At 40.9% G+C, this 23,848-nt stretch overlaps 1 long non-coding RNA gene across 8 annotated transcripts in view; it reads right to left on the minus strand.

Moving 5' to 3' along the window:
- Window positions 1-6,371: 6,371 nt before the first annotated feature.
- LOC116582169 overlaps window positions 6,372-23,848 on the minus strand; it is a 49,309-nt gene continuing 31,832 nt past the window's right edge. For 5 of the 8 annotated variants that reach the window (XR_004282399.1, XR_004282402.1, XR_004282398.1 and 2 more), the window contains 3 exons: window positions 16,298-16,428; window positions 15,627-15,761; window positions 6,372-14,106 (listed from right to left, as the gene is read on the minus strand). This is a non-coding gene — a long non-coding RNA (uncharacterized LOC116582169). The remainder of the gene's footprint in view (window positions 14,107-15,626; window positions 15,762-16,297; window positions 16,429-23,848) is intronic. The other 3 variants (XR_004282404.1, XR_004282405.1, XR_004282403.1) reach the window with 3 other exon arrangements.

Raw genomic sequence — 23,848 nt, forward strand, 5'->3', positions numbered from 1 at the left:
AACTTTGCAAGACTAAAGAATCATGGGGAGAAAGCCTTGAATTCCATGCTTTGCTTTCTCCTCCTCTGGAATTCCACTGTTCTCCTTGATAAGTGAACTTGGTCTTGACTGGATTTCGTGCTGATCTTCTGGGGGAGGGGCCTGTTGTAGTGATTCTCAACTGTCTTTGCCTGAGGCGGAATTCCACCACCTTTGCTACAGATAAGTAATCTGCTCAGTTTCGCTCTTGGGAGCTTTTGTTCCCTGAACGCTTTCTGCTTTCTGTAGAGCTCTGGAGGACAGGAATGAAAATGGCAGCCTCCCAATCTGGGCCCGGAGTAGCTGAGAGCTGTGGCCACACTTCTCAGTGTGCCCTCGGAGAAAAGCGCCTCCCATCTCCCTGACCTCTGGCTGCCCTCCGAGCTCACCCAGCCTGTGACCAAGCGTCTCTATCTCTGGCACACAGCCCCACCTGGAGTCTCCAAACCCAGCAGATCTGTGCTGCTCTTCCAGGGGGTTCTTTCTGAATCTGCCACTTGTGGGGTCCCTGCTTAAAGAGCAGTGGTCTGACTGTGCCACAGATGACAGTTTAAGGTAACCCCGAGTTGAGAGCTCACTCTTCAGCTCTGTCTCTGTAGCTGGCTTCCCCATGAGCTCTGCAACAGGCACTCCCGATCCTTCTGTGACCCCACGGGACCTGAGACCACGCTGTCCCCGCGTGGACTCCACCCCTGCTTAGCCTCTGGAGCGATGTCCCTCAGTGGAGCAGACTTTTAGAAGTTCTGATTCTGTGCTCCGTTGCTCTACCAGTTGCTGGGAGCCAGCCCCTCCCCCCACCCAGGTCGAGCTTCCTGTCACTTTGGATTCACTTCTCCGCAGGTCCTACCTTTCAGAAAGTGGTTGATTTTCTGTTTGTAGAATTGCTGCTCTTCTTCTCTTCAATCTCCTGTTGGATTTGTAGGTGTTCAGAATGGTCTGATAAACTATCTAGCTGATCTCCCGCTACCTGATGTCATCTCACCCTGCTACTTCTCCGCCATCTTGACTCCTCCCCCCATCTCACAGGTTTTTAATGTTTTTTCATTATCATTAAATTTTAAGATGTCCCTCATTTCTTACTTGATCCATATAAATAACCCTATGCACTGTTGATGGGAAAACAAACTGGTGCAGCCTTTGTGGAAAAGTTTGGGTGTTCCTCAAAAAATTAAAAATAGAATTTCCACATGATTCAGTAATTCTACTACTGGATGTGTTTGTGTGTGCGTGTGTGTGCATGTGTGTGTGTGTGTATGTATTTTAAAGATTTTGTTTATTTATTTGAGAGGCAGAGATCACAAGTAGGCAGAGAAGCAGGCAGAGAGAGAGAGGAGGAAGCAGGCTCCCCGCTGAGCAGAGAGCCCAATTCAGGGCTTGATCACAGGACCCTGGGATCATGACCTGAGCTGAAGGCAGAGGCTTTAACCCACCAAGCCACCCAGGCGCCCCTGGATGTATTTTTTTTAAAAGATTTTATTTCAGAGAGAAAAAGAGAGTGTGTGCACACACAAGCTAGGGAGACAAGCAGAGGGAGAGCAGGGACTCCCAACTGAACAGGGAACCGAACATGGGCCTCCATCCCAGGACTCTGGGATCATGACCTTAGTCGAAGGCAGATGGTTAACTGACTGAGCCACCCAGGCGCCCCTCACTACTGGATATTTACCCAAATGAAAACACTAATTCAAAAGGTATGTGCACCCATTTATTGCATTTATAATAGCTAAGCTTATGGAAACAAGTGCCCATCCAGAGATGAATAAGCGAAAGTGGTATATATACACAATGGAATATTGTTCAGCCATTAAAAAGAATGAAATGTTGCCATTTGCAATATGGATGGAGCTAAAGTATAATGCTAAGTGAAATAATCCCATCAGAAAAAGCCAAGTACTGTATTTAGAAATGTGCTTTAAATTATGAAATATATGTAGATGTTTTATTTACCTTTATTAATATATAACTTAATTTCAGTGTGGTAAGACAGCATGAATCATATAATGCCAATTTTTTAAATTAGTAAGTAATCTTTCTGATCTAATGCAGAACCAGTTCTTGTGCCTGTTGCAAATGCTTTGGATGAATTATTTCTGTAATTCTTCAAAGCAGAAGCACAGTATTTCCATTGGGTGAGTCGGGTTGTTTAAATCTTCTGTATGCTGTTGATTGGTATATGTGATTTTTTAAAAAAAATACATATATATATATTTATTTTAAAAGTTTTAAAGAATTATTTATTTATTTGACAGACATCAAGAGAGGGAACACAAGCAGGGGGAGTGTGTCGGAGGCAGGCCCCTGGCCAGGGTGGCCTCCGCCATTAAAAGATGGCGCCTGGCTAGTTGCCAGGTTAGGATTGCCTCGTGAGACTAAGCAGAACGCCCAAAGAGGAAGTAAACAGCATTGGTTGCTAGTGAAGTTGTTCGTTTAGGTGCACAGCCTGATTCGCTCCCTCCTGTTCCCTGCTCGCTGATTGGTCATGTAAACGTATGTAAGTGTGTAGACTTGGGGAAATAGAGAGAAGATACATCTGAACTGGGGCTTCTTGTCGTCCTTGCGGGTCGAGGGCGATAAATGGTGCCGAAACCCGGGAACTAAATAAAGGAATCTTGCAAGGTAATCCACAGGAAAGCGGGGAGTAAAGGTCCGCAGGTAAGCGGGGACATTAGCCACGTTCAAAAGTGGGAATTCCGCGGTAAAGCGGGGAGTAAAGGCCACGTTCAAAAGTGGGAATTCCGTGGTAAAGAGGGGAGTAAAGGTCGACTGAAGTATATGTGTGTAAAAAGTTAATGTGTTAGTGTCTTTAACGTCCGCGTCTGTTGTCTGTGTGTTCATAATGGGATCTGAAGTATCTAAAGTGCGGTTGGAAGGGTCTTTAAAAGACCTGCTGAAAGCCAATGAAACTCCACTAAAAGCAAAAACTGCTCGGGCCTTTTTGAATACAGTGGAAAAGGCGGCTCCATGGTTCCTAGATGAAGGCTGCTAAACATACCTCAATGGGACCACCTGTGATCCAGGGTTTGGCCCCTGTGAAATCTATTAATGCCTCGGGGCCATATCAACCTTTTAAGTTGCTCAGGTGCACCAATAACAGGGTATGGCCACTGGAGTGGTCTGGATGTCAGAGTACCTTGCGCTCAGTTTACATCAATGAAATGCATAGCTTTACATTCACTCCACGCTTTCCTACTTATAAAAATAATACCTTTCAGGGTACAATTATTCCTTTCAAAATCCTAAGCAAGGCAATCCCTCCTCTTCCTTTGATGCACGGCAGGTCTGTAACTTGCTAGGAGCATGTACTGATATCTCAGCAGTGTCCATGCTCAACTGTTCTTATAAACAAAATGACTCTAGTACCTTTGAGACAACAGTTAATGTGTCTTGTCCCAATAATATTACTTATCAGCCCACTCCCATTTGCATCTCGCCACCGTTCCTTTTCCTCGTAACAAATGCTAGCGAGCTGAATGATATGTTGAATTGCACTAAGAATTGCTATCTTTCCCAGTGCTGGAATGTCACGGCCTTCAAGCTGGCTGTGATTATGCGTATCCCTACCCATGTTCCTATCCCAGTTTCTATTCCAGAGAACAAGTTACCGGTGGTGCTATCCAGAAAGAAGAGAGATTTTGGTATCACAGCCGCTGTTGTGACAGCATTGGCTATATCTACAGCAGCTGCCATGGCAGCAGCAGTCTCGCTTGCTACAACTATACCCACTGCGGAAGCTGTGAACACCCTTGCAGAAGGAACGGCAGCTGCCCTTCAAACACAGACTCAGATCAATGCACATCTGCAAGCAGGAATCGCGATAGTCAACGAGAGAGTGGATTTGGTTCAAGAACAAGTGGACATATTGGGGGCCCTATTGGGACTGGGATGTATAGCACCCTTCCCGGCAATTTGTGTAACTCCCATAGCCTATACTAATATGAGTGACTTACAGAATGTCTCCCGACAGCTCTCCCAATACTTGTGGGGGAATTAGTCCACAGAATTCCAAAGCTACACTCAGCACCTGCTACTAGGCATAACAAGGATAAATAACACCAGAGTTGAGCTTGCAACCCTCCCAGAGATAATCAAAACAGTGCAAGATGTGTTAACCTTTACGAAACAATGGGCTAGCGTAATTGGTCTGATGACAATCCTCATAGTGGGCTTGATTCTACTAGTAAGGAAACTGCAAATTTGGAGGCGACAGCAACCTAGGCAACAGCAAGCCATGGTGCAGGCCTTGTTAGCCATCGAGGCTGGAACATCCCCCCAAGTGTGGCTAAGTATGCTGGATCGGTAGTCAACGACGAGTAAGATTGGTGGGGGAAATATACCAACCTAAGACAGGACGCAGATCATTGATACCTGCCGTCTGATGACGGGTAAGGATATTCCCCGCCACTGACAACCTAAGACAGGCACGATCCCTGCCATAAAAGAAAAAAGGGGGAGATGTCGGAGGCAGGCCCCTGGCCAGGGCGGCCTCCGCCATTAAAAGATGGTGCCTGGTTAGGATTGCCTCGTGAGACTAAGCGGAACGCCCAAAGAGGAAGTAAACAGCATTGGTCGCTAGCGAAGTTGTTTGTTTAGGTGCACAGCCTGATTCACTCCCTCCTGTACCCTGCTCGCTGATTGGTCATGTAAACGTATATAAGTGTGTAGACTTGCGGAAATAGAGAGAGAGAAGATACATCTGAACTGGGGCTTCTTGCGGGTTGAGGGCGATAGGAATGGGAGAGGGAGAAGCAGGCTCCCCACTGAGCAGGGAGCCCAATCTGGGCTTGAATCCCAGGACCCTGGGATCATGACCTGAGCCAAAGGCAGACACTTAATGATGGGAGTCACCCAGGCGCCCCTTAAAATATGTATTTTTAAAGTTTTTATTTATTTATTTGACAGAGAGAGCACAGCAGAAGAAATGGCAGGCAGAGGGAGAGGAGGAAGCAGGCTTTCCTGCTGAGTGGGGAGCCCAATCCCAGAGCCCTGGAATCAGGACCTGAGCCAAAGTCAGACACCTAACTGACTGAGCCAGCACTCAGCCACCCCTATATGTGATTTCTCAGTCTAAAAAGGTGTTGAATTATTTCATTCACTTGGTAGATTTGCAATTTCTCCATGGACTTCAATTAATGCTTTGTAAATTCTGAGGCTATTTTTAAATGTATATGCAATATTACATAACATTTTCATGGAAGTAACATCCCATCAACTTTGCCATACCCTGTTGGTTAGAAGACACAGGTCCTGCCCACATTTAAGGGAAGGGGATTACACAGTGTAAGAATCATGATAGATCTTTGAGATCTATCTTTAGAGTCATAGTTTTACAATAAATATTTGTTACAATTAAACACCTCCTGGATAATTTAAGTGGCTTAGAACACTTACACTTCAACTCCATTTATACCCATCCCAACTTACATTGTCATATGTTGGATAAGGTAGACTGTTAAACACTTTTGCTCTGAGCAAAGTATTGCTAATGGAAAGACAGGCCACAGACTCTGAAAACCCATTTCCAAATAACACACCTGGCAAAGGACTTGTATGAAGAATATATGAGGATTGCACTCACATGTGGAACTTAACAAACGAAACAAGGGAAAAAATAATGACAGAGACAGAGGCACAGACAGAGACACACAAGACAGAGACACAAGCAAGAAACAGACTAATTATACAGAACAATCTGATGGTTACTCAAGGGGAGGGGGGTTGGGGGATGAGTGAAACAGGTGATGGGAATGAAGGAGGGCACCTGTGATGAGCATGGGGTGCTGTATGGGTGTTGAATAACTATACTGCACACCTGAAACTGATAGAACAATGTAAGTTAACTGGAATTTAAAAACTTAAAGAACAGGGAGGGGTGCCTGTATGGCACAGTAGGTTAACATTCGACTCCTGGCTTTGCCTTAGGTCAAAACCCATAGAACAGGGGCATCCAGGTGGCTCAGTCAGTTAAGGGTCTGCCTTTGGCCCAGGTCATGATGCCAGGGTCCCGAGCCCTGCATTCGGCTCCCTGCTGAGCAAGAAGACTGCTTCTCCCCTTGCCCCTCCCCCAACACATGCACATGCTCTCCCTCTTAAATATATAAATTAATCAATCAATAAATCTCTTACATTTACCTATTAAATGAGCAAAGATTTATAAAAAGAGAGGAAAGGCCATATTTTGATGAATGTGTGGAGAAACGTGCACGTACATACACCAATGACGGGAATGAATTTTTACAACTATACTGAGGACAATTCAACAGTACCTTTCAGATGCCCTAATAATGCTCTCATCAAACCCAGTAATTCCAATTCCAGAAATTTACTGGGAAGAAATAATTAGAAATGTACAGTGATTAACATACAATGTTTATTACATTTTATAGGCAAAATTGGTAATATGCAAAATGTCCAGCAGCATTCAATTATCTACCTAAATTTTGTTAGATCCCTATGAAATACCATGTACCAATACTGTGTTTTCAAAGAATGGTAATGACATGGAAATACGTTATTTTCAAATGAAGAAAAATGGAAAACATGCAATATGATGTCAATTTTGTTTTTAAATTGTACATCCGAAATGAACAGAACACTGTAGGTTTACTAACTGAAATTAAAATAAGAATGTGAAAAACTGTGTTACAGAGATTCTTTTTTAAAAGGGCAAAAGGAAACAAATGAGTTGTTTTCTGGGTTGTATGATTACAGGTGTTCTTGATTTTTTTATTTATACCCTTTTCAACAATGATCATCTGTTACTTTTACTGTCAAGAAAAAAAAAAAGTATTTTTTAAATTCTGAAACAGCAAATAAGCCCACCCCAAACCAGCCAAGTCCATGATCTTTTCTGTTGCCATCTTCAGTTAGAAGACCACACTGTTGTCCCCTGATGCCTGTTGTCCTCTTACTTCTTCAAGTACTGGACTCATTCTGCAGATGAACACCTGTCAAAGCAAGAGAGTGGCAGGATCTAAGGGCATGAAACCTCGAAGTTAATACTCGCCTGGTCACCCACAGGCTGATATGAGTAACAATCTCCATGACCTATGTAGGGAACTCTTTAAAAGCTGTAATACCCACATTACATAACGGGAAGTTCCCCTCTTCTGAATCTCTTCTAGGAAAGAATCTTTTACAACTTTTAGATATTCTATCATGCTCTGGAGATTGACAAATAATATGCTGAAGGGCTGACCTCTCAGTGTACTGTTTCCTTATGCCTCACCAGGTGTTAGGAGTTGCCTAAAACCATTGTGCTCTCCACCTCTATCCCATCCATCCTATATATATATATATAAAAACCTGAGATATTTGGTATTACTTGTGCTACCTCCTCTGTCCTCGACCCCTTTAAAACTCTGTCACTGATCCAGAGAGTTCTAAGTTGCAAACCTTGTTCTGGGCTGTTTCTCAATAGGGGTCAAGAGGAGTCTCCACAAAGGCAGCTGTACCTGAGAAAACGGCTTGGAACAGCAACTCTCAACACAAACAGCAACAGAAGTAGTGCAGTGCAACAACTCATCTTTAATCCACCTTAAAAAGTCACGGGTTTATGAAGCTGGTTTCAGGGCATCCTCTGGGGACATAAAGGATTTTATGACCTCCCTCACACTTTTCCCCCTCTTCCTCCATTACTAAGGGTAATAAGGAGTTCACTCCTATCTTCATTCAGTCACATCCAAGATCTCTCAGGTTTGTTCCCTTCATTCACATAGGCTTCTAGGTCCAGTATCTACTAAAATGTCAAATTTTTGTTACTCCATTATGGGATTTCATGGCCTCCTTCCCTCTCCTTATATTCAGAGAAAAACACGAGTGCCACTCCACTCACTCACTGAGGCTTCACTCACTCATTCACAACAAGGCTCCCCCCAAGTGACAACTGTCACAGGTGGCCTGAGGAAGGGAAAAGGAAAAGAACAAAACAAAACACCTGCTGAAACCCAACAGGGTTGGGCAGGGAATAAAAGGTGGTTAGTGAGAGCCAAGAAGCACTAGAAAAACTCTGAAGGAAAGGCAAGACCCGGGATAAGATAGCAGATGGTGTGACCCAGGGTATCCTGAGGAATCACTGGGAATATATTTGAAAGTCACAAGACTTTCCACTTACCCTATGCCACCCATCCCCAAGAGAGAGAAAAGGTAACTTGGACTCCTGATCTTGTTTACTATTAATCCCTGAGGCATCTGTCCTTATGTAACATATACCCTAAGACTAGTCCTGATTTCTGATGACTAACTCAGAAGGGGGGCTGGGTTAAGGCAAGCCCTCCTACCAGTATTCTGTAACCAGCTGAGACATCAAATAAATCCTGGGGCTGGGGTCTACAGGGTTGCCAGCCTTGGCTACAGCTTCTCTAGCATCTGTCATGAAATCAGGAGTGAGTGGGTATGAGGCTGATTAACATTAGTATTCCCCAACCACAGAGGCCAAGTAGGGCAAATTCGACCCCAACTCTAGCATTCATGACTCTCTGGGTCTTAAGAAATGGGAAGGACGTGCTAATGAAAGAGTGACTTCTAACAGCATTCACGCAGGCCAGAAAAGTGCCAGTGGGAGAAGAGAGTATGGCTTTGGTTTGCTGTCGCCAGTGGTATCTTAGACAAGGAGCAGAAGGAAAAAGTAGTAATAATATGAAGTGCAGGGATGGGGGTTACTTTCAAGTCAGCTGACTGCCTTCCTTCCATGATGCTGGGGTCCTTTGCTGTTGAAACCCAAACTCTTCTCTAGTGGCCTATACCCCAGCATTGGGGAATCCAGCAATTTCTGACAATTGGAAACCTAACAGAGCAAGCCTTACACCTTATTTTAGGGATTTTTTCCCCCTGGGAATGTGGAGTACTCTTTATGGAAGTGATAGTTCGTATATACACATATAATACAATTTCTGAACAGAGAAAATAGCTGAGAGGGCTAAGCATGCAACTGAAAGGAGCAACCTGTGGTCTGGAGAGTCTCAAGAGGATGATCCCTCTGCTGAACCATGCTTTGTGAAGTTGAGATGAAGACAGGCTGTAGTCCTTGTCCGCTTCTTGCCTTTTCTTCTCCCCCCACGAAGTCTTCTACCAGATCCTCCTGAGGAATAAATATAAAGCAGCCCCCAAAGGAGGGGATGGGCTGTCTGAGGGCCTGGTCTCTCTATCACAGTGGCTCTAAACCTTCATTGAAATTTCATAACTCATGTGAAGACTGTAACTGAAGAAAAATGACTACATGCAATGTCACAGGGTTCACAAAGAGACTCTCTTCTCCTAAACTTGACCTTCTGGGTCCTAAGGGACATTTTCTGCCTCAATATCTAGCCCTCCTTCCCAACAGCACAGCGGTTCTCTATAGTAAGTCCACTAAACTGGACAATCCTAACCTCAGAGTGGTTTTCCAAAGTGGTTTTGTTATTCACCCATCGATGTGAGCTTTCTTTGATCTATCCTTTATCTTAAAAGCTCAAATAGATAACCAGACTGTCTTATTTAAGAGTTAATCAATATGTGTGTTTTTTCAAGTGTTGTGCCTGTTTTTGTTTTTTAAAGGACAGTACCAGCATACTCCCCAACTCAGAGGCTTGGAAGCCAGAGTACATCATGGAACAGCCAACACGAGCTTGTACCATGTAATAAAGTTAGGTCAATGTCAAGGGAAAATTCTGATCCTAAGGAAATCTTTTTATGCCACTTCAAGCTGCCCAGTCTGCTGAGGTGGCCACAGCATTCCATCAGTTCTGAGGGCCAGCAGCTACCCTAGCTGTCCTTGCTTGGGACCGCTGCTCATTCTCACACCTGGTATGTGATAGACCCAAAGAGGGTAAATGGAGAGTACAGAGCAAGGTGCCAGGGAGAGAGCAGGAGCTCAGTAAATGAGGGGATCGTTTTAGCTGGGCCTTCTGCAAGCCACAGTGCAACGTGCAAATTAAATTTTTTTTTTGGTAACTTCTAATAATCCCTGCCAGTCTTTTGCGGCTCCTACTACTATCCCGCCACATCCTTTCCTCTTTTGCACCTGCACCGCTGCCATGAGCCAAGTTCTAACCACGCCTCAGGCACCAAAGCCTATTCTATCTGGCCCCCAGTGTTTGTTCCCAGTCCAGCTTCTGCTATAATCCTGGCTCACTTCAGTATTTATGTAGCTGACTATGTGACATCCCAGTTTCACAAGTATCTTGACCACTCCAGTTTTGAAATCTCTAAAAATCTACTCTCTGATTACAGGTCCTATTATTGCAATTTTCCAACTATTCCACACCCATCTTGATCACACCAAGTCCTCTTTGTATTCAGACTTTTGAGCTCACTTCTGACCTAACTGCCTTCCACACATAGCCTGGATTCCCAAATTCATTTCTGTGTAACCCTTCTCTTGCTAGCTGTCCACTCCTCAGTCAATGAAGGCTGGTCCTAGGCAATCAAATTTACTTGTGACAGTGGCCTAAGACCACTTTATAATTTCCTGAGTTTCTAATCATGTTTCAAACTGGCTTCTCACTTTAACTGAATGTATCATCTATCATTTAATATGACAGTATCCCACTTTAACATACCAAAAGGCCCCACTCCAGCCTTTTGGCCCGAATAGTCCTTAGACTCTGGTTTGTCTCCATAATCCTGTCCCGGGTCAGCTTCCTCTCCATCACTCACCTCAGCAATTACAAATCTTCAACAACCCTCTCAGCTACTCTTCCTGACTCCTATCCCTACGCTCCAGTGAGGAGGTAAACTCCTTTCAACCAAGGCTATCAACCCTCCATTCCTATTTTAGAGGCACAGGTTTCACCCTCCCAACCTACATCGTTTCCCAGGATCTTATTCCATCTGCTATCGTCTTCCTCTCCCACATCTACAACGCACATCCCTTCTCAGTTCTTCCTGCCCTAAAGCCTGCAATTTTCTCCCACAGTAAAGGGAAAGCTTATATGACTCACTGTAGTGCCCTGATGGAATCGTTTAACTTGTATTCTAGTTGTCACATCTTCTAACAGAAAGAAGCCTTCTCATGGAACAAGTACAATTAATCATACGAAATAAGAAAAGAAATATGAGCCTTTTGGGTGGTGAACGGAAAGGGGAAGCCTACCTGTCAGTGTGGTAGGTAAGGGGATAGCTGAGGTAAAGTTGAAAGGGGAAACTGTGAATACCAGCCACAGGAGCAAACCCCAGACTGTGAGGATGAAGTTTCTGATCAATGATCACTTTGGTCCTACCCAGGGAGCAACCAGCAGCAACTGTAGTAGGGGCAGCGGCAGCGGCAGCCATGCAACATCTGCAAGTAGCCAAGACTAAAATGCAGGCATAGAAACAGAGTATTTCACGGAAAACATAGTATCAAATAAGACACAGATATGGCCCTTGTGCTGTTATGCCCCCCTCCCCCACCCTTGGCAAACACTGCTGATTAGTCATAACGCTCTTTCACACTGAACTGAGACCTGGCTTCAGAATCCTTTTTATAAACACAATCAAGGCAGGTACTCTCAATCAGTTGGAGATGGTACTTGAGATGAAGTAAATATATTTGCTTTCCTTGCACTACACAGAAAAGTCCTCAGCAAAAGAATTAGAAGATAGGAGTAAGCTTCAGGAGAAAGCATATTGAAGACAGCTTGGACGTTGTAGGCAACTGGCGGGAAAAAGCTGAGCCCATGGAGATCACAGAGCAGGCGCCCAATTAATGTCTGTTGATGATTCAGTTTTTCATTCAACAAACATTTAATGAGGCCTACAATGTGCACGGGATTAGGCACCGAATACAAAGATGAATAAGGCACTGTCCTTGCCTGTAAGGAATTTAGAGTCTGGTAGACGAGAGCCATAGACACGGACAATGATAATACAACCTGATAAGTGCTAGGACACTTAGCAGGTTGTATTATATCCATCCGAGTAGGATTTCTTCAGAAGAGCACAACTCCAGGTTGAGGATGGATCCATGCAGTCCTCCCAGCCACCAGGGCGTGCTGTTGTCTCTGTCACATGGTGAGTATCCCAAGAACTAACAATGATAGCTATGATTTATAGAGTGCTTATGACATACACTTGACAAATATCCTCAGAGAAACCCTGCAAATTAATTATGATTAGATGAGGCAACTGAGGTTCAATGAGGTTAAGTAATAACATGCCTTAGATCACACAGCTAGTAAGCAGTTGAGTCAGGTTTCAAGTCCAGTTTTGACCAACACCAAAGCATTTTTTCTACATTTTTAGAGTAACCTTTATTCAGATGTAACACAACTTTTCAACAGGTTTCTATTTGGAAATAAGAGCAAAGGCAATAGATTAGTGATCAGGGCATGGACAAACTTCATCTGGCTTCCCAACCTATTTGGCAGAGAAGAAAAAAGAAGGCAGAGAATTGACGAATTGACTTCATACTAGCACACCATTGAAAACCTTCACATCAGTTTGTTATCCTTTCTTTCTCGAACCCCAAGAGTCTCATTGACAATGTAAAATATAATAAGCACCTCTTCTTAACTATCTTCTTTTAATCCTTTTCACGGTCAACAGCAGCAGCAGCAGCAATTATAGTTGATACAGTATTTCGCATACTTCAGACTCATTCCAAGCAATTTACACGAACAATTCCATAAATCCTTACAAATCATTGAGATCACCCCCTCCCCAAATCATTGCAAAAAAGATTATTACCCCTATTTTACGTAAGAGAAAGTCAAGTACCAGAGAGGTGAAAAACCATGCTTGACACCACACCGGTGAATGTAAGAGCAGATCTGAGCCTAGGCTATTTAGTCCCCAGGCCCAAACTTTTACTATTCTGCTTTGCTGTCCTACTCAGAGCTCCCTTTCCCATCCCTTCTTCCCCTTACCACCCTCTAGGATGGCTACTTACACAGGGTTCACTGAAAACACCTAAGGTCTAATTAAATATAATTTCCTGTTAATTGTTCTAGTCAAAGAGATCCATTCCTTGAATTCCCAAGGTCACTCCTCTGAGCCCTGGGTGGAGAATTTTCCAAAGGACATGTTCCTATTGCTTTGAAAAAGAGAAAACGAATACTGCATGTACAGATTTTTGATTACTGAATGTATTTTACTGGGAGGTAAGCATAAACACTAAAATCCCTAAGCAAAACAGAACTGAGACAGTAACAATAAGCGCTGTCTCTTCCCTCAGGGGGTCTGAGAGATGAGAGCCTCACTCTGACTTTGGGTGACAGGTGGCAGTGAGGGAGAATTGCTACTGGTGAGAAGGATCAGGAACTAAGTAATCCTATGAGAGGTCTGCAGCTGTTCAGACGTCCTTCTGAGACTCAACATTTCATACACAGCTGCCATCCCAAAAAGAAACTTGCAAAAAACAGTACAGTTAAGCCCTGTTTCAAAAGAAAACAGCAGCAATGCTCTTCCAGAAAACATGAGAGGATTTCTCATAAAGGCCAGGGATGGAGATAGGTGATTGCACATTTGCCAAAGTCTGAGAGCCTTAATTGCCCCCTCTATTAGTTTTCCCATGTTCTCTTATGTCCATGTTTGTACAGCCTCTCATTAAGAGGTTAGCTCCATTCCTCCACTCCCACTCCTTCTGGCCTTAGGTAATTTATCATCTTACCTACTAACTAATCTCCCTGTCCAGATCTGAGTATCTTCCAGAACATACTCTAGAATACTGCCAGAGTGACCATCAAAAGCATCTCCTACTTAAACACTCAAAATGAAATCCATATTTCAGTGAATACTACATAAGGACCTAGTGTCAGCCCACGTCTGAATTTTAGGAACTACTTGTAGTTCCCCCATGTCATCATTCTATCTCCAATGTCCACACCTATGTTTAACAGGTACTTCCCTGTCTTCTTCCTAGTCTAGCGTTACTTCTTTTAAGCCACTTAAGCATCAGTTCCTCCAACCTCTGGCATCTCTATACTCAATCAAATGATTTCTCTTCTAAACCCCATAGTATCTTGTACATACCTCCATTGTAGAGCATACCATACTGTTGTAATTATCTGTGTACACGTCGAACCCTCTCACTAGACTGAGAACACCTGAGGGCAGGGACTGTGCCTAAATTCGTCTCCATAGTCCCATCTCCCAGCATAGTGCCGCAGCTCAAAAGGCAGCAGAGAGAAGAAACTAGAGGTGCAGGAGAGAGAACAATAAGGCAGTATTTTTTAATTGGGGTACAACACAAATATGCTGATTAAGTTGAAGCTGAAGAAAAATATATTTCCACTCAATACTGCACAGAAGTCTTCCAAGAAGAGACAAGCCATTTGTTGGGTATATTTTAGAAGAACCTAAATTAGGATCAAACTGAAATCAGCTGGTTTGGATATGAGGTTTTTTAAGGTCCCTCCATCTCTGAGGTTCTAAATCTGCAACCTATGCCATATTCAAGAGAGCCATCATGCTGAGCCTATGTCATACACCCACGAGTGACTAGTGGCTCCCAGGATTGTGGCAGGGGCTGAGGCTTCATTCCCATCCATACCAGACTGATCGCAAACTAACAACATAACCCATTCTCTCATGCCCTGCTTCCCAGGTGTCCCTTAAACCCGGAGCAGAAAACACTTCAAATGTTTTCAGGGCTACCACAAGAAGGATCTCATGACCCAAAGTATCTTGCACAACCTGCTCCCTAAAGCCTTAAGTTTTCTCCTTAAACCCTTAGTGCCTCTGATCAATGCCTGTTAAAATGCCATTTAATCTAATGTGGTGAGTCGGCATTTATCAAGTGTATACTAAAGGGTGGATAAAAGCAACACAACCCTTCTGTACCCCCAGGAAATCATTTAGCCTGACCTTCTCCTCCCTCCAAAACAAATCAAAGAATACCTACAAAATACACTGGTTTTTAATTCTGGTATTCAGTTTCCTCAACTGCAAAATATGGAGATTGTATTGAATGGTCTCCCAGAGCCCTCTTACCCTAGAGAAACTCAGAGTTTCTAAACCCATGTTTTTCCACTTATAAAATAAACATATGAAATCTGTTCCTCCAAATTCACCCAATTTTTATGAGGGTCAAATAAAACCATGCTTGTGATAGGTTTCTAAATGATGAAGTGCTATACAAATTTAAGGAATTACTCTTGTAAATTAATATATACTGGAGGAGATATATTGTGGATTAAGATATACTGGAGAAGTATGCTCTGCCATTAATTAGGTGAATTACCTTAACAAATTTATTCTACCTCCCTGGGATGCCTCAGAAAGTACTCAGTTTCATTTGTCCTTACTGAGATAGTCAGAATCTCAGAAATAAATGTGACCTTTAAGTGCATGTAATCCAACCTCTCATTACAGTGCAGGGAGATTTTCAAATTCCATTCCAAGTGGTCACAGAGACCATTAGGTATCACTTCCGAGAATATTTGTATCTTTGGACAGTTCTTATATCTGTTTATCCATTCATTAGAACTGCCTTCAAAAGCAGCAAAAACCAACTATCCCTGACTCTACAAAAGATCTGTAAATAGATTATCAAACTATTTACTTTGGACGTGTTGTCTCCCACAATCTAAACAGCTCTAATTCCTATGATGCTTCTCATAGGATCCACGTTCAAATCCCTCTGAGAATCCTGGATGTTCTTTAGCTCCCTCTCAGAGACTGAAACAAAACATCAAGTGGAATAGGACTCTTACCTCTCTGATTCTAAACTTCTGTAGTGAGAACCCAGTTAGCCTTATATTGGAGGGCATGAAGGTCTTCAATGGGTAAATATCCTGTACACAATGGGCACTGAGTTCCCAGAAGCTTGCAGGATAGAGGAAGCACTTCTAAATGGGAAAGAAGAGGATCAAAGGGATGCTGACAGCACTAAAAACAAATGGTTTACTACATAATTTCCCTATTATTAGACATCATCTCTGTAATTAATACAAAACAAATAAGGCAGACTCCTAGGGTCACGTGGAAGAAATGTTACCATCATATAAAAAATATATTTTGTTATGATCTTTTATACTGAAGAATCTAGTCTATTCAGATGACATCTGTACTTTTCGAACAGAATCTCAGTTCCTAGGACATCTATTTCTTCCAGAAATTAAGGAAAAATAATGAAGATAACATTATCTAGAACAGATACACCCAAGTCTGAGTGGCTCAGTTGGTTAAGCAGTTGCCTTCTGCTGGGGTCATGATGCTGGAGTCCTGGGACTGAGCCTCACATCAGGCTCCCTGCCTGGCGGGGAGCCTGCTACTCCCTCTCTTCCTGCCACTCCCCCTGCTTGTGTGCTCTGGCTCTCTTTCTGTCAAATAAATGGATAGAATCTTTAAAAAAAAAAGAACCTAAATAAGAGGAGAAACATACCACATTCATGTATGAGGAGATTATAAAGACGATAGCTCTCCAAAAATTAAATCTACGCATTCAATGCCATTCCAACTGCAATTCCAATGGTATTCATGGTGAGGACTTGACAAGTTGTTTCTAAAGGTCTCCTGGAAGAATAAGTACATAAAAATAAAGCCATTTTTTTAAAGAATGAGGGACTTGCTGTACTACAGTTATTAAGAACTAGGCATGTACAAAAGGATAGCAACCACACTAATCACAATGTGATAAAACAATATATTTTATATATTATAAAATATGTGCTCTCTGTCTCTGTCAAATAAATAAATAAAATCTTTAAAATAATGTAAATTATGATCAAACACACTTTTTAAAAGATTTTATTTATTTATTTGACAGACAGAGATCACAAGTAAGCAGAGAGGCAGGCAGAGAGATTGGGGGGGAAGCAGGCTCCCTGCTGAGCAGAGAGCTGGATGAAGGGCTTGATCCCAGGACCCTGAGATCATGACCTGAGCTGAAGGCAGAGGCTTTAACCTACTGAGCCACCCAGGCACCCCTGATCAAACACACTAAACATACAATTAAACAAGAACACCACTTATGAGATTCAGCCAGTACTACAGAGAACCTTATGTTCTTATTTATTATAAAACAATGAAAAAGAATTACTCAGTAAACATGACAAATATAATGGAAGTCAAACAAAAGTGAGAAGAGCACACAAAGAATATGTGAATAGATAATGGCCAAAACTTGCCAAATCTGATGAAAAAGTATTAATCTATACATTATGCAAGAAGATCAGTATATGCCAAGAAGGATAAACTCAAAGACATTCAAATCAAATCTAGACTCATAATAACCAAATTGTCAAAGTGACTTCAGAATCTTGAATGCAGCAAGAGAAAAACAACTCATCATATGTAATGGATCTTAAGTAAGTTTTCATAAACCACAGAGACCAGAAAATAGTGGGATGATTATATTCAAACTACTGAAGGAAAAAGACCGTTGATGGAGAATTCTGTATCCAGCAAAACTATCCTTGAGAAGTGAAGGAGAAATGACATTCCGTGATACACAAAAGTTAAAAGAATTCAGTGCTAACAGACACGCCCTCAAGGGGTACAAAAGCGTCCTAAAGGCAGCAAAGAAGGGACACTAGACAGTAACTCATATATACATGAAAAATAAAGAGGACGAGTAAAAGTAACTGCATAAATAAATTTAAAAGACAAAAAAAACTATTTTTATTTGTAACATTTTTTGCTCATTTCTGACTTGAAGACAATAGCATAAACAAGTAACTAGAAAATTACCTTGAGGTATTTACATTACATACAGATGTAATTTGCATAATAGTAACAGCACAAAGAAGAGGGGAGGGAACAAAGATATAGTGGAGCAAATTTTGTACACAATTGAAATTAAGTTGATATTAATATGAAAACAATTATTTTAAGTAAGATGTTCCCTGAAATATCAGAGCAACCATGAAAAGAGTATTAGAAAATACAGTACAAGAAACAAAGGAATTAAAATGGTACACAAAAGAAGGCAGTAATAAATGAACAGAGAAACAAAAATTCTTAGACACACGGAAACAAACTGGAAAAGAACAGACATCAGTCCTACATGAGCAGTCTGTTTAATTACATTAAACATAAAAAGACACAACCAAATCTGACTCAAGAAGAAAAATCTGAATAGACCTATAAAAATACATATGGTAATTAATCTATATAAGTCCCAAAGAGTCCTTGAACAGATGACTTTAATGGTAATAGGTGAAACGTTTAAAGAATACCAATCCCTTGCTTAATGTTCCAAAAAAAATATTCGAGGAGACACTTCCCAACTCATTCTATGAGGTCCACATTAGCCTGATAACAAAGCTAGACAAAGATAAAATGAGGAAAACAGAGCAAGCTACCTTTTGAATATAGATTTCCCCAAAATGTCCAACATAACAGGAGCAAACTAAATCTAGAAATGAAAGTGATTATATACATGACCAAGTCAGATTTACCTCAGTAAAGCAAAGTTGGCTTAGTATTGGAAAATCAATGAATCTAACACACTATTTTTACAGAATAAAGAGGAAACCTCATGATCATATCAACAAATGTAGAAAACATTTGAAAATTTCATGACAACCACTCATGATTTAAAAAACCAAAAACCTCAACAAACTAGGAACAGAAGGGAATTTTCTACACTTGACAAACGGAATCTACAAAAACTGTACAGCTATCATTTTAACTGATGGAAAAAAGCAAGTGTATTTTCACTAAGACAACGAAGCCTGCTCCTGCCAATAATGTACAGGAGGTTTTATCCAGAATAATTAGGCAGAAAAAAGAAATAAAAACCAATGAGATTAGAAAGAAAGAAGTACAGTGATCTGTATTTGTAGGGGATATAAGCTTATACATAAAAATCTCAAGGAATCTACCAATTTAAAAAAACCCCATACCCCACCTAATATTAAAACTATTAGAATAAAAAGAAGCAACTCTATTGAGTTCAGAAAGCTTAGAACATACAATATCAATTAAGAATAATTTTACTTTATACATTAGCAATGAACAAAACAAAACAACAATTCTATTTTTAATATCAGAAAATGCAGAACATTTAGAATAATTTTTATATGGAAATATAAGACTTCTTATTCTGACAATTACAATGTTGAAGGAGATTAAACACTATATGAATGGAAAGACATCCCATGTTAATGGACTAAGAGAACAACAGTTAACATGGCAAAACTCCACAAAGTGATCTAAGGTTAAATGTGATGTTCATCAAAATTCCAGCTCTTTTTATAGCCATTGACAAAATGATCCTAAAATTCATATAGAAACTCAGCGTCCAACAATCATGAACCAAGCTGGGAGGATTCATACTTCCAGATTTCAAAATTTACTATAAAACTAAAATAATAAAGACTGTGTGATCTGGATATAAGGATATAGAGATAAATGAAAAAACTCACAGGCCCCAAATAAACCCTTGAATTTAGAATCAATGGATTTTCAATATAGGTATCAAGATAATTCAATAAGATAGTCTTTTCAATAAATGGTGGTAGGACAATTATATATCTAACATGCGGAAGGATAAAGTTGAACTTACACCTCACAGCATATATAAAAATAAATGCCAAATGGATCAGACCTCAATATAATGGTTTCTTTGTTATGACACCAAATCAAAAGTGACCAAAAACTAGATAAAATGGATTTCATCAATATTAAAAATTTACATACTGCAAACAGGAAAGTTAAAAGACAACACAGAGAATGGAAAAATATTTGCAAATCAAAGTACCAAATAGGGGTCTATTATTGAGGTATAGAAAGAATTATCACAACAAAACCACAAAAAAGACAAATAACCCAATTCTAACAAAGGATTTGAATAAACATTTCTGCAAAGAAATACAAATGGCCAATGAGCACATAAAAAGTTGCTCAATGCAGAAATAGTAAAAACCAGTGAGATACTTCACATCCACTGGGAGGGCTATTATGAAAGACCAAAAGTAACAAGTGAGAATGGGGATAAGTTGAAATTCTCATACATTGCTCGTGATACCGTAAAATGGTGCAGTCAATTTATAAAGTTTGTCAAAATTACTCATATTATAATAGAGTTGTCGTACTACAAAGCTATCTCACTGCTAAGTGTATGTATACCAAAGGAAATGAAAAGATGTTCACATGAAAACTTGAACACAAATGTTTATACCACTATTTGTTGAAAGTCAAAAGGTGGAAACCCAAATGTCCTTCAAGAGATGAAGAGAAGAAATGAAGTTAATCCATAAAGTGGAATGTTATTCAACATAAAAACAGATGAAATACTAACATATACAATATGGGTAAACCACCAAAACATGCTATGTGATAGAAGATGTCGACATAAAGGCCACATATTGTAGGATTCCATTCATATGAATGTCTAGAACAGACCAACCCACAGGGACAAAAGTTAGATTAGCGGTTGCAGGGATTGCAGAAGAGGAAAATGAGGAATTACTGCTAATAGGTATGGGGCTTCTTTCTGGGGTGATAAAAATGTTTTACAGTAGTACAGAAATGATGATTGTACATTTCTATGAATATATTAAAAGGCACTGAAATGTAAGAAAGTAATTTCATAGTATATGAACTATATCACAGTTACTATTGTTTTTTTAAAAGAAGTTATTTGCCTTATTCAGAGTTACACTGATTAGCAGGGTTGCTTAGATAGACATGTAATCTTTTTTAAAAAAGATTTTATTTATTTATTTGACAGAGAGATCACAATAGGTAAGAGGCAGGCCAAGAGAAGAGGGGGAAGCAGGCTCTCTGCTAAGCAGAGAGCCTGATGCGGGGCTTGATCCCAGGACCCTGAGATTATGACCTAAGCCAAAGGCAGAGGCTTAACTCACTGAGCCACCCAGGTACCCCAGCATTTAATCTTTTAAACCATTTCATCCTATGACAAAATTGAGAGGACACTTGTTAGCTATAACCCTACTGACAAGTTGCCCCCAAATAGTGGTTACCAGTATCCTGGCCATGAATGCAGGTAAGTATTTGTCAAAGTATCAAACTGCCCAGTATGTGTAGGCATAACATGTAAACATGTAAGTAAAGATTAGAGATAAAGGAATACCACACAGAGATTAGCCCTGTCATTGAAATATTTTCATCCACTAGGAGACATAAGTTTTCCAGTGACACCACGAAGTCAAAAGATGATCCCATATTTCAACTGGGCTAAATAACGATCTAGTAGTGAAGTGGCAGAGGCAACACTTGACAAAGAGTCACTACAGAACCTCAAAACCAGAAGGTACTCCATCATTTGAACACAGGTGGTAAGAAAATCTTAGCAGGACCATATCTACAATACAGAGGAACTGCTGAGTCAACAACTAGACAACATATATTTCTGGCAACAGACAGGAAAATCTGACAGCTCTCAACCAAACAAGACAGTGAAATACCAAAACTTTCTTAATGTGGAAAAAGTCTAAGACTTACCAAATATATTTGATTACCTTGGTGACCATGGTTTAGATGGTCTATTCAACAAATGATGGCTCACCATGCTAAAATTCTGGGTACATTTTTTTGATTAAGTGAATTATGGCAGTTTAACAACTCACGGACCTATGGTTCAACTCACGGACCTATGGTTTCATAACACGACAAAGAACAGTCCTTCCAGAACCACTCAACCCATGGTTGGCAGATCCTAATGCCTAATGTTTTACTAACAGACAAAATTCCAGGCAGTCAACTAAGGGGACAAAGGTAAATAGTTAATACTAAACAGTAACAGCTGAATAGTTACTACTACTAGAATATACCCAATCTACATAGCAATACTGAACTAAAAATAAACAATGAACAGTTAAACACGTGGAGCACTGTAATGTGCTGGGCAACACAGGTGCCAACACGAAAGCGCAATAATTTGCAGCAAATTCTTTAAAAGCCTCATCGCACTGGCATAGAACTGAGGGATTCTGATGAAATGCAACCAGAAGACCCTCATAAGCTGGCATGTAATGCCACCCCTAAAGGAACAATGCAGAGTAGACCATCAGGAACTCCATAAAGCCAGACTGTTATTTCAAAGCCTCTAGGCAGCATCGTCAAATAAAGGGAAGTGGACTGAAGTTAAAGTACAGGACATTAGTAACACAAGTTAATGTAATATGGAAATATGTGAAAGTATAGCTATCCAGGTTTTTGATATCTATCCCAGTGTCTGATCAGAATGCCAAATTTCCCATAGAAAGCTGCCACCTGATAGGAGTCTATATTACTGTACCACAAAATATGGTTAATGTCTCAGTATTTTGAAAAGTGGGTGTCCAACCTGTAATTTTATTGGGCAACATGACAGTACTAATTGCACAGGATGGAACTAGCCCAACTCGGTAATAGGTTTTCTAATGAAAATTAAATACTGCACCTAAAAACATAGTGACTGGTGTATCGCTATGTGTTTATACATGTATGTATGAATACAGTTCCCCAAATCAAAAGCCCTTAAGAAACAATTTTTTTAATAATTTTTTTTTTTTTACTAAAAATTTACTAGGTCTAAACTTTGGAGCAGAGCTGTGCACCAGAAACTTCCAAAGGACAAGGTCACAATTACATATAAAAGAGTTGCTTCTCCTTTGTCCACACAGAAACCCAAATTAGAAATTCATCACAACCATATACATGGCAAGATAATCCTTTGCTGAGTTTAGCTGCTGACTGGGTGTTAAATCCTGTCTGAAGAATCAATTCAGGGGTGCCTGGGTGGCTCAGTGGGTTAATGCCTCTGCCTTCAGCTCAGGTCGTGATCCTGGGGTCCTGGGATGGAGCCCCACATCAGGCTCTCTGCTCAGCAAGGAGCCTGTTTCCTCCCCACCCCCTCTCTGTCTGCCTCTCTGCCTGCTTCTGATCTTTGTATGTCAAATAAAGAAAGAAAGTAAGAAAGAAAAAAAGAATCAATTCAGCTAGAAAAATAACAGCAGCACCATGTCTGAGACGTGTATCCTACTTCAGGACCGTGATTCTCCAGTGGTGGCTGTCGGCAACGCAACAAAGCAGTGTCTACAAGAGCATGCTCAGGAGGGGCAGATGGATAATTAGAAGAGAGGGATGGCGGTAGCTCACTTTCTTTTCTTTTTTTAAAGCTTTTATTTAAATTCCACTTAGTTAACTTTGTCATATTTTTCAGGTGTACAACACAGTGATTCCAGACTTTCATACATTACCTGATGCTCATTGCAAGCACACCCTTTAATCCCGATCACCTATTTCACCCATGTGCCCACCGACCTTTCTTTCTGGTAACCATCAGCAGTCAAGAGTCTGCAAACTTTCAAGAAAACAAAATATTCCAAAAGCATTTACTAAAAAACCTACTAAACTTAGCTGCACTACCAATGTAGGGAACTGGCTGTAAAATCTTAACTTTATGAAAATGTATGTAGTATGTCTTAAGCAGCAGACTGCTGGAAAGGAACAATAATGGCTACTGACTGTGACAGATATTCAAGAACTAAAAAAATACAACGCAGCCCATCAGCAGATAGTTGAGAACCACATGTTTAGAAGAACCCCGGTTGGCTCAGACCCAAAGTGCTAGCACTGTACTAAAACAACGTCCTCTTCACTTGCACGAAGACTGTCCTTAAAGCCAGTGTGTGGAGATGCAATTGTAATCGTTTGGTTCCCCCAGAGAAGGGGCAACACAGGTGAAAAAGCTGTATTAGAACCCTTTCAGACAGGAAACATGCTGAAGATAGGAACTCAGACTAAACAGGCATTAAAAGAATTCCATCACCTAAAAGATTGGTCCATATTTATTGATGGCAAACTCCCACCTGGAGTTTTGCTTTTTATCTCACTTGAGGAGAAATCAATATTGTCCTGAGGCTATTTTGATTTATCAGTATTGAGGTGTGATGTAGGCACTTCACCATATGCCGAGCAGTTCTAGAAAGGACCTGTGCATGGAGGGGGTCCAGGCGAGACTACAGGGAGACCTACATGTTTC

Source organism: Mustela erminea, chromosome X (assembly GCF_009829155.1).
Source record: "Mustela erminea isolate mMusErm1 chromosome X, mMusErm1.Pri, whole genome shotgun sequence".
Taxonomy (NCBI): domain Eukaryota; kingdom Metazoa; phylum Chordata; class Mammalia; order Carnivora; family Mustelidae; genus Mustela; species Mustela erminea.